This window comes from Protopterus annectens, chromosome 1.part2 (assembly GCF_019279795.1).
Source record: "Protopterus annectens isolate FY-2018-M chromosome 1.part2, PAN1.0, whole genome shotgun sequence".
In the NCBI taxonomy this organism is placed as follows: Eukaryota; Metazoa; Chordata; order Ceratodontiformes; family Protopteridae; genus Protopterus; species Protopterus annectens.
In genome coordinates, this window is record NC_056727.1 from 1,257,217,514 (window position 1) to 1,257,226,894 (window position 9,381).

The following is a 9,381-nucleotide window of genomic DNA, read 5'->3' on the forward strand; positions in this document are numbered from 1 at the left end:
TGTATGATAACATTCTTAATCTGCACATATAAAGAGGACTGTTCCCTTGTTTTTGTTCCACTTGCATGATGACACTAATCAACCTTCTTTCTTTTCCCTTCCTCACATACAGGGACATCTGGATTGCAGGCTGCCAGCACACCTGCACATGGTAAGCATACATTTGATTATTGTTATTACTGTATATACCTAAATGAGAGTAAACGTTGTGTTGCTTTAACATTTCTCAGTTTAACATACCTTTCATATAAGAAAAATATGAGATCAATTTTATTCTCTATTTCTCTGTTTCTTGTGTTTATCACTTGTTGTCATAGGTGATCCTCAGAGTGGCACTGCAGAGCTCCTACCACCTAATGTCAGAGTATTGGTAGTCTCTGAGGATGATGATGGTGGTGATAAATAGACACAGTCTAGGGATACAGAAGGTCATTCTGACACTGAGGTTGTGGCTACCACATCCCCTGCTGATATTTTGGACACAGTCAGTATGCCTATACATACCCCTGACATGGAGACCTCTGATACAGGACAGGATGAGAGTGACGCAGATGATTAGGGTAGTTTGGTTACTCCAAATGCAGAGCTAGTTGCTTCTCCCCCGTAGCCATCATAAGGGTGAGATGCCACACAGGAGGATTGGTAGAGGTGTTCAGAGGAGGCCTGCTGTCCACCCTCCTACTGATGCTGGTTTGTCATTAGGTGCTGCCAGATATATGTGCAAGGCCATAGTGGAGGCATAGGCATGTTCCACCAGGGGCTCAGAAGAGATAGTGTAAGTACTAAAATAATGCATTCTGACATGCATGACTCCATAAACTGTGTGGGTGACTCCCTGGACAGGATGAATGGCACTCTAGATTGGGCAGTTTCTGTGATGGAACACATGCTGGTGAAGGATGAGCATCCATGGGGCTGAAAGGCCACTATATCTACTGGTGTTAGCAGACATGGCCGTGCAAGATCCTACTCCTGCACTGACATGTCTTCCACTGCTCCATCAGTGACTGCAGTGTCCACATCAGTGACTGCGGTGTCCACACCCATATGTAATCGGCCATGGGGTTGTGGCCTTGGATGTAGTCATAAGGGAAGCCTGTCCAGTAGACATCACTCATATTCATAGCAAGAAACCACAGATGAAAATACAATGCAGAAAAACGACTCAGCCAGTAAATACAAAAGCAGAATTTATTGCTAAAATGACTGTAGACAAGCAAACTCTTTCTCTCTCTCTCTCTCTCTAGCACCTCGGCCAATGCCTTTAACAGAGTGCAATTACATCCATTCACAACCTCACATATATATATATATATATATATATATATATATATATATATATATATATATTAAAACAAAACCAATGAAACAATTAGAGAAACACTTTACAAGAGCCATTTCCAATTAAGCTCTCTATTTAACCCATAAGGGTATAAAGTATTGAATTTCAAAATAAAAAGTGCTGCTTTATGTTGTAATTTACTTTTTAAACATGCATCCCTTTCACAATAAACTTTTTGTAAAACACTTCCTTTCAACTTACTCCCATCACTATTATGGTACATTTTAAAATATAACCCCAAAGGGCTTTCCACTTTTTCGATTTTTATATTTCTTAAATGTTCTAAAAATCTAACACGAAAACTTTGTTTAGTTTCTCCTACATACAATAAGTTACATTCACATTTAAGCACATAAACAATTCCCTCTGTCATACAGCTATAACTGTCACACACATCATATTTCTGTCCATTTACTTGATTAAAAGTAGATACTCTATCATTACATATACTACAATGACCACATGCCCTAAGACCAAAATTTCTAATAGATCTATTCAACTTTTCCACGGGAAATTTAAACTGAGCATGTATTAACATATCCTTAATATTCTTTCCCTACCTGTATGACACCATCGGTCTTTGAGGCAACAATTCACCCAAAAAGGGATCCTGTGTTAGAAAATTCCAATGGGTCATAATGATCTTAACCAATTGTTCAGTGTAAGTACCATATGTGGTCACAAAAAATATTTAATCCACTAAAATATTATTTTTATTTCTATCCGATCTACCCTTATATTCTGCAACTATCTTGTCTTGATTACCTGACATAACTCTATTTCTGGCTTGTTCTACACATGTGGCACTATAGCCTCTATTTTTAAATTTCTCACATATTCTTATTATTTCTTTTTCCATTTTACCATTATCGCTGATCAACCTTGAAATACGTAGCAACTCATTATAAGGAAGAGCAGCTATTAAATGGGGAGGATGACAACTGGAGCCATATAAAAAATTGTTTACTCCCCCAAACTTGTAATGAACAGATGTAACTATCTTACTTCCTTCCACCTCCAAATTAACATCTAAAAATGTCACTCTTTCCACACATTGTGCCCCATCAAATTTAATCCCCAAATTATTTTGGTCCAAATCATGTATAAACTCCCTTACCTCAGATCTACCACCTTCACACAGAAAAATTAAATCAGCTATATCTAAAATACTCCACTACATAACGTCTGAAAAACTCCATTCTATATAAAAATTGTGACTCAAAATAGCCTATAAACAGATTTGCATACATTGGGGCAAATACTGCCCCCATCGCTATTCCCTTAACTTGTTGGTACAAAGTACCATTAAACTCAAAAAAATTATTTTTGAGACAAAAATGTACCAAGTCCATTATTAAGAGTTAAAGGGGTATCTTCCAAGAAAAACTTTAAGGCTTCGATACCCAGTTCATGTGAAATATTCGTATATAGATTTTTAACATCTATCACTATCCAATATTTACTTCCATTCCACTGGATTTTATTCACCTTACTTAGAAAGTCAAACATATATTTAATATAAGAAGACAACTTCTCTACTTTTGTCAGTAACTGTTCATGTAGAACACTACCAATATTGTGAAGGAAGTAATTACATGCAGACACTATAGGGCGACCTGGGGGATTAATCCTATTTTTATGCAACTTAGGAAGGCAATAAAATTTAGCCATGGAGCATCCATCTGTAGAAAATTTTCTCTCTGCATCTTTCTTTGTAAAATATCCCAACCTATAGCCTCTCTGTATTAGTTCGTTATAGGCTGTCAATGATGATTCATATTCTTTCCATTCTGCTGCCCTATATACCTCACTATTACTTAAATTATCCATGCACATTTTGTAATACTGTTCAGCAGTCATAACTACTAGTTTATTACCGTTATCTGATGGTTTAAAAACAATGTCATTTCTCTTACTCATTCCTTTTAATGCCTCCCACTCATTTTTTGTCAAATTATACTTTATATTATTCCTTTCCTTAAAAATTCCTTGTATGGAATAATTTACCATATTAGAAAATTGTTTTACTATCTCGTTTGTAAAAGGAGGTATAAAATTGCTCTTACTCCTAACATTCTCAGTTGGTAATAAACAATAAGCATTTTCATCTTCATTTAGTTCAAAAGAAGAATCACATGAAAAAAATTCTATAGCTGCACAGTCATTCAAAGAAACATTCTCTTCAATAGAACTAATCATATTTGCATTTTTATCATTTTTAGAAAAAAAAAACACAATAAATGCAATTTTCTGACTAGTTTAAATACATCAATTTTAAAAGAATGCAGCCTAGATATAACCGTCGGAATAAACTTGACACCACAATTAAGTACGGCAAGTTCAGTATCAGTAAAATTATACCCAGTTAAATTAAACACATAATGGGCATCCACAGAATTTATAATATTAGCAGTCTCTAAAAAATTAGTACCATCGTGTTCTTTTTCCCCATTAGTTTTGCTGCTGTCTACCCCACGTCGTATCTGTTTGCCCCCTTTTCCGAACTCCTCCACTTGTATTGGGTCTACTACGAAAATGTTCCTGCATATAGTCACTCTTCTGGGCCGGAGGGAGTGAAGGAAAGTCAGAATTACCATCCGACCACTCACCTGAGGCTTCGGTTGCCTCCGATGAAGCAAAGGAGACTCCATGTTTCCTTCTTTCAGCTTTTTTACCAAAAGATCTGCCTTCAGTATTACAATCTCTATTGGTTGTTGGTTTGAAGGCAGTCTCATTCACATATTTTCGGAGGTCTCTCTGCAACTTTCAAATTTTTCTATCAATCAAAGTCTCAGTCTTGGCTAGTACTTTTTCATTAATATCTACCAACACTGTCTCGAATTTGGGAACAGTAACGGAGTTGCAAAGAGTAGAACATAACATGGAAATTTCAGTTTTAATCTGCTTTTGTTTTAATAAATCTCTTTCAACCAAAATCGCCACCCACTCAGTAGTACAACAATGAGCAGCCACAGCCCATCATTTAGCAAATTTAGCATCTTCTACATCTGTTTCATAAAAGGGTGTAGATGGATTCTTATAAGCTCTAAGTCCCTTTGGAGTAATATCTAACTCCAAATATCTTTGTAAACTAATAATATTATAGTGGGTGGCATTTTCTTTGAATAACAAATTTTCTAATTTACTAACGGTACCTTGTAACTCCGCTGTTAGCACAGTAGAATGTTCTGCCCTACAGCAGAAAAAGGATTTATAGTCCATTTTTGACATCCTTCCGACAGCATTTTATCCCAGATATTTACCAGCTCTCTAGGTTTAGATGTAGGTGCAGGGTTTATAGCCTTATCAGACGAATGCTCTCCCACCTGCAAAATATATTGCTCCAAAGTCTTTTGAGTATTATCTCCCAGGTCATTCCTAAAAATCCTAGGAGTTTGAAAAGATGGCTCACTGGCCATAAAACACAATAGCAAGAAACCACAGATGAAAATACAATGCAGAAAATCGACTCAGCCAATAAATCCAAAAGCAGAATTTATTGGTAAAATGACTGTAGACAAGCAAACTCTTTCTTTCTCTCTAGCACCTCGGCCAATGCCTTTAACAGAGTACAATTACATCCATTCACAACCTCATATATATATATATATATATATATATATATATATATATATATATATATTGAAAAAAAATCAATTAAACAATTAGAGAAACACTTTACAAGAGCCATTTCCAATGAAGCTCTCTATTTAACTCGTAAGGGTACAAAGTATTGAATTTCAAAATAAAAAGTGCTTCTTTAAATACTTTTTAAACATGCATCCATTTCACAATAAACTTTTTCTAAAACACTTCCTTTCAACTTACTCCCATCACTATTACGGCACATTTTAAAATGTAACCCCAAAGGGCTTTCCACTTTTTCATTTTTTATATTTCTTAAGTGTTCTAAAAATCTAACACGAAAACTTTCGTGTTAGATTTTTAGAACATTTAAGAAATATAAAAAATGAAAAAGTGGAATGCCCTTTGGGGTTACATTTTAAAATGTACCATAATAGTGATGGAAGTAACTTGAAAGGAAGTGTTTTAGAAAAAGTTTATTGCAAAAGGGATGCATGTTTAAAAAATAAATTACAACATAAAGAAGAACTTTTTATTTTGAAATTCAATACTTTGTACCCTTATGGGTTAAATAGAGAGCTTAATTGGAAATGACTCTTGTAAAGTGTTTCTCTAATTGTTTAATTGGTTTTGTTTTAATATATATATATATATATATATATATATATATATATATATATGTATATGTAGTAAAAGTCAAACCCAGGTGTCGCCACAGTAGTTACCAAGCTGCTAATGTGCAACTCTTCAACAATATAGCAAAACAAAAGTCAGTAAAGCTGCAGCAGTACGGTAATGCTTCTGGCAATTCAGACCACGAAACACAAATCCAAGGAGTATCTTTATTGTAAGCGCTTTCACCTTCCGGCTTCTTCAGACAAGACAACAACTACAAACCATTCAAATTTAAATATTCCCCCTTCAAAGCCAATTGGTTAATGACATAAAATATACATTCCGTCACTTCCTTCATTCAAAGATGTACTCGTTCAATGTATCTCAGCCAAACAACTTAATACAATGCATTTAATAAATATAGAAAACATATTTACAAAATTCATGTATATGCAATTATAAACATATAAAATCAGTTATAAAAGTTAAAAATCATAGTATAGATCGATCCGTAAAGTGCAAATGCAGACATAAATACATTATTCACAGACAAACCTATGCTATATGAAATCTCTAGACAAAAATTAAAAATGTTAAATGTGAATGCTGGAATAGATAGAAATCATTAAGCGACAGCATTCATCAAGGTGTCAGGCTCTCATCTAATATATCAAACACTTTTCTTTAGCGCTACCTAAACCTGAGGGGCATAAAAACAGAAAATGCTAGCCACAACATGAAATATCGGGGTCATGAAATATCCGAAAAAACTAATAGTAACTACATAAATATATTTGCAAGGATATATAAATAAATTGATAAAATATTTAATAAAATACAAGTTGATTCTACAGTAATGTGCACATTAATCAAAAAACAGTACTAGGACTATAATCATAGTGTTTTGTGTCTACATATATTTCATGGACCTCAGACTAATCCACTCACTTCTTTAATACCCAAACCAATTGTCAGAGTGAAAACATAGTATACCTTGCTAGATGTAGTCAATGTGAGGCATTCTATGTTGGGAAGACAAATAGAAAATTGCGTGAAAGGGTCAGAGACCATGTCTATAACATACGCATGGGGTATATACACAATGCACTTGCGAAACATATTAATAACATGGGGCCACTACATAGCTTTAGTTTTATGGTACTACAAATTATTAATAGTACACCAAGAGGTGGAGACATCTCCAACTTCACTGAAGAATGTGAGCTTAATTGGATTATACGTCTCAGAGCAGATATTAGCCCTGGCCTGAATGATAAAGTCCCTCTCAAACCAGTGTTGAAGAGTAGAAAACTTTCCACGAAGTGAGTGGATTAGTCTGAGGTCCATGAAATATATGTAGACACAAAACACTATGATTATAGTCCTAGTACTGTTTTTTGATTAATGTGCACATTACTGTAGAATCATCTTGTATTTTATTAAATATTTTATCAATTTATTTATATATCCTTGCAAATATATTTATGTAGTTACTATTAGTTTTTTTGGATATTTCATGACCCCGATATTTCATGTTGTGGCTAGCATTTTCTGTTTTTATGCCCCTCAGGTTTAGGTAGCGCTAAAGAAAAGTGTTTGATATATTAGATGAGAGCCTGACACCTTGATGAATGCTGTCGCTTAGCGATTTCTATCTATTCCAGCATTCACATTTAACATTTTTAATTTTTGTCTAGAGATTTCATATAGCATAGGTTTGTCTGTGAATAATGTATTTATGTCTGCATTTGCACTTTACGGATCGATCTATACTATGATTTTTAACTTTTATAACTGATTTTATATGTTTATAATTGCATATGCATGAATTTTGTAAATATGTTTTCTATATTTATTAAGTGCTTTGTATTAAGTTGTTTGGCTGAGATACATTGAACGAGTACATCTTTGAATGAAGGAAGTGACGGAATGTATATTTTATGTCATTAACCAATTGGCTTTGAAGGGGGAATATTTAAATTTGAATGGTTTGTAGTTGTTGTCTTGTCTGAAGAAGCCGGAAGGTGAAAGCGCTTACAATAAAGATACTCCTTGGATTTGTGTTTCGTGGTCTGAATTGCCAGAAGCATTACCGTACTGCTGCAGCTTTACTGACTTTTGTTTTGCTATATTGTTGAAGAGTTGGACATTAGCAGCTTGGTAACTACTGTGGCGACACCTGGGTTTGACTTTTACTACTTGTTTATTGCCACGGTACTTTTTGTGGTTCGGTACGGTGCTGTGATTATTATTAATATATATATATATATATATATATATATATATATATATATATATATATATATATAAGGTTGTGAATGGATGCAATTGTACTCTGTTAAAGGCATTGGTCAAGGCGCTAGAGAGAGAGAGAGAAAGAGGTTGCTTGTCTACAGTCATTTTAGCAATAAATTCTGCTTTTGGATTTACTGGCTGAGTCGTTTTTCTATCACTCACATTCATGTAGCACTCTGACAAGTCCTGTCAGAGGTCGTTCTCATGGTTGGGGGTGATGACACTGAACTGACCACTCCACCATGGACATCTCACACCTTTCCGAGATGCCAGTAAGTAGTGCTAGCACAGTGCTTGATTGTGTTCTTGCAAACATACACACACACACACACACACACACACACACACACACACACACACACACACACACAGAATTACACACATTGAAAAAAAAAATTCACTTGTCTCTTGGGGAGAAATAGAGGTGATCAATCTGTTTGAGAAAGAATATGGCAACACATATGCAAGTTATCTAAATAGTACTGTTCAGTGCTATACATTTGCTGTTACTGGCACTGAACACTGTATACTCTGACAGATACATGTGTTTCTTACCCGTACACATTTCACTTCTTTGGTGCCAGTCTTGCAGTCTCACCACCACCACCACCACCACCACACCCCCACACACCCTGTGGAAATTACGATGACTGTGTCCTGCCCCTTGCACATGTCTTTGTGACTTAGAGTTGTGTATATGTCTGATGCACACAGTGGATAGCTAATGGTTGCATTTATTAATATGTATTGCAAAAAAAAAAAAAAGCTTTTGATTTCTGGTTTCCGCTCATTTGCAATGATTGCTTATATAATTGTTGAACCTCACTTTATTGCAGTTAGTATTGTAAATAAAGCAGTGGAAGCAATAGGTACTTCAGTCTTGATTCTTGTTATAGTTGTGCAAATGAGGGTATAGTTGACCTGGTCCATGTTTTATAGACAGTGGTAAATTGAAATGATTGATGCATAGTATTGGTTCTAATATGTAATTGTATACTGCAAAAATTTTACATAGGCTATATTACTGACATAACTGTACAACTCAGACAAATGCTCTGCTTAGGGGAACATACATATTTCGATATGAGAGTAATCAGTTGTATATATATATATATATATATATATATATATATATATATATATATATATATATATATATATAGGTCCACTATGTAATCCCGAAATACGGAAATTCTGAATTTCAGTATTTTCAAATTACATAGTCAAAAATACAACTACAATACAAAATCCCGAAACCCCATAACTGTGAAATTTAAAATCCAGAACATACTCTACACATACAGCACACGCATACACATACACACAACTTCCCCCCACAATCAAATATATAATACTACACCACAGATAAGAAGGGGGGGCAAGCCCCCCACCCCCCCTACTTAAATATTCTAACTCTGAGATCACACAGACACACAAAGGAAACTCACACCCACACATTTTACAGTCCCTCACACACACACATCACAGTCACAACACACACTTACACACACTAAAGCCCCTAACCAACACACTTACACATACAT